Raw genomic sequence first — 3,195 nt, 5'->3', positions numbered from 1 at the left:
CTGTGGCAACTTTGTGGTGGGGTGGAAATGGGCTACAGTGAGGGGGAAATGAAGTCGGGATGTGGCGGGGTGGGAGCCTCGAGCTTTTCTGTTTGTAACATGAAACCAAGCTGTGGGACAGTGAGAAGGGAAAGCAAGGCAAGACACCGCACGCAGTTACCCACAGCAGAAAATGGCAACGCAAGATTCATCATCGACTGTCACAGTAAGCAGAGAGGGCACAAAAATGCTTGTCAAAGGCATGAACCAGAAGGCTGGTGAGGCTCGCAGGATGCCCTAGTGAATTGTACAGTGTAGAGCTGTGCTGCCCACGCCCGCCAGACACTTCTTGGGACAGCACGGAAGAACGGGATGCTTCAAGGTGACAGTCATCCGGGTTCAGGTGCAGATCAACACTTTCCATGTGTGCCATCTTGGACAAGTCATTATCTAGCTGGGCCTCACTCGAGGTATGATGGCGATTGACAGACTCCACAGGGCTGAAAGAACCAGCCATGTCTTCCATCTCAGCTGTGAGGGGGTGCGTACCAAAGGAAGGGATTGGTCTTCACCCCCTTCCCGCTTGGGAAAGCCTTAGCTGTGCCCATCTTTTATCTGGGAGGGCTTCGCTACCCAAGACCCAGTTCCCAGGGTGCTCGCGGAAGCGCTGTCCTTCATAAACACGGGCAGCCAAAGCCCCCTGGAAGCTTCCTGGATCCCAGCTGCCCCTAGAATTAAGGCAGAACCCCCAACCACCACCCCAGGTTTAACAGGGGCGGGAACTAACCAGCACTTTTCAAAAAAGGTCAAGCCGAGGCACCATCCAGCCGAACAGGCCATTGGTGACAGGAAACACACTCAGCGAGAAGCAGCTACACATGTGTGTCGTGTCTCTGAGTGCTGGGTCCCTCAGTGGCTCTGGACTGGCCCCAGAGCTGGGGAGGGTCCACAGGCAAGCCAGTTTATTCTTTTTTTTTTTTTTTTTAATTTTTGCCAAGAAGCTGAGAAAAACAATGCTGAGGGATTGCTACACAACCAAGCTGGGAGAACCAAGGATGGTTCCTTCGCTCCTTCCCATGACCACCGAGCACACGAGGCACTGAGGTGGACTCTCAGAGCACTCTGCAGACATCCGTCAAGCAGGTTGAAAGCAAACCAAGAAGAACAAGCTAGAACAGGGGCAGGGGGAAAAAAAAGAAAAAGCAAACCAAAACCCAGAAAAATCCGTGTTTACAAGTATGTACACAAAAAGTCAGGGTTCAGGAGGTCGTTTGCCAGGAAATAGGGTCTCTGTCGGTAGACAGTCAGTGTGGGGTAGGGGTGTGTGTGTGTGTGTGTGTGTATGTGTGTATACACAGCTTATGTAAATCGACTCTCCACAGAACGGGTGTGTAGACCACCAAGATCACCAAAGTGCAACTGGGTCAAGTTTCCCATGGAGACAATTTGAGGGAGGGGCCCTGGGAAAAGTTCTGAGGCCTTGCAGAAAGCGTGCACATGTGCACTATCAATTTTGGGGCCACCTCATCTGAGGAAAACCATCTCCAGTCCCTTCAGTACACTTCTGATACATTCAATTCATGTAAGTGGTTGGCCGAATGTGTTTCTTTCCTACCACTCCCTCTGAAATGTTCAAGAACATCCATACATCTGTCACAACTGTGGCAAGGGTAGCTACATGAATCAGCCTTGGAAAATGCAGATGCAATATTTCACATTCGCCTTTTACAAGCTAGCAAATGTTACATAAATAAAGCCGAAAATAATATGACCCTCCCTTCCTCCAATCAATAAATACCTATGGTTACAATTAACTTACTCTAAATCATAAGATGTTACTACTAGTCTTCAAGAAGGAAAAAAGAAGTCCTTGAGAAGCATTAGGTGCATGCCTATCATAGCTACCCACCTCGCTACCTCCTTCCTGGAGGCACCTCTGTTCCTACAGAACAAACTGGAAATGCTACGGACACTCTGCCTCATGCACTTCCAGTTTCACCTGGGGTAGCTCTTCTGACTCAGGCCATGCCCTCTCATTAGAGGGGAAAACAAAATACCACACACAAAGCAAAAACCCCACACAACAGCTGGGGAGGAAGGACCAGATACACTACAGCTTTTGCATGCAACAAGTACCTACCCACTGGACGTGCTGCACCTTCTGAGTCCTTTAGCACCTTGAGAGAAAGGGTTGCTACGTCTTTGAGGGCTGTCGGGAGAGGGTGGTGTGGCTGTGCACAAAAGCAGGGCTCAAATCCAGTGGCCCCTGGAAAAACCTTTCCCCTACCCTCTCCCCCAGCTCTTCCAACTCCCCTGCTGGGGCTTCCTAACACTAAAATAGACTCTTTTTTCATCATCTCTCTATTTACATTAAAGATACAGACACATCACTATACACAAAAGGCTATGACAGTGAGCAGCAGAATCAGAAGAGAAGAAACCCAAACCCAGCCTGGCTCAGCGGTCATTCTGCCAATGGGAGGTGCTGCCTCTCTTCTTTGCTGTTAAAATCCTCTTGTTGATGGGGAGGGAAATTGTGTTCCTTGAGGTTGCTCGCCCCCAGATTTTGAAATCAGCCCTTCCTGGGGGTGGCCCAAAAGGAAACAAGTTTTATTATTATTTTTTTAAAACACCGTTATCATCTGGTTTAATTATTCTATAAAAACGTAGTGACTGGATCCAGAGACCACAGCCTCAGACTCATTGGCAAAATGATATTTGGTCTCGCGTTTGCCGCCCTGGCTTCCTCTACCCATATAAAGTTTCTGGAAGGGATGTGAGTAGAGAGAACCCGGGACACGTAGTAGGCAGGCGAGTCTGTGACTCGGTAAGAACCGAAGGACGGTGTGGTGAGCAGAACACCCCCAAGAGTTAGTTGATGCAGTTGGAAGGGAGACGTGCACTGAGCAGTGGCTCCTAAATCCATCCTGTGGCTCCGGGGAGGCAGAAGGAGGAATGAGGCTTGGACTCACTGGCCGTCCTCTGTTCTCAGTGGCTCCCAAGTATATACAATAGGAACTGCTAGGGTGTTCTACACCTTCCCCAAGACATCAGGGACAAAGTGGGGTGGAGTGAGATGGGGGAGGAGAAGAAGGTATAGAAAACTCCAAGGGTCTTCTTTAAAGGTACCCTGGTACTCAGTTAACAATTCCTCCCAGGCAGCTAGCTCCTGTGAGAGCCAAGACAATGGAAAAGAGGGAGGGTGGTGGGGGGAGG

Source organism: Mandrillus leucophaeus, unplaced genomic scaffold (assembly GCF_000951045.1).
Source record: "Mandrillus leucophaeus isolate KB7577 unplaced genomic scaffold, Mleu.le_1.0 Scaffold443, whole genome shotgun sequence".
Taxonomy (NCBI): domain Eukaryota; kingdom Metazoa; phylum Chordata; class Mammalia; order Primates; family Cercopithecidae; genus Mandrillus; species Mandrillus leucophaeus.
Note: the sequence above shows the minus strand (reverse complement) of the source record.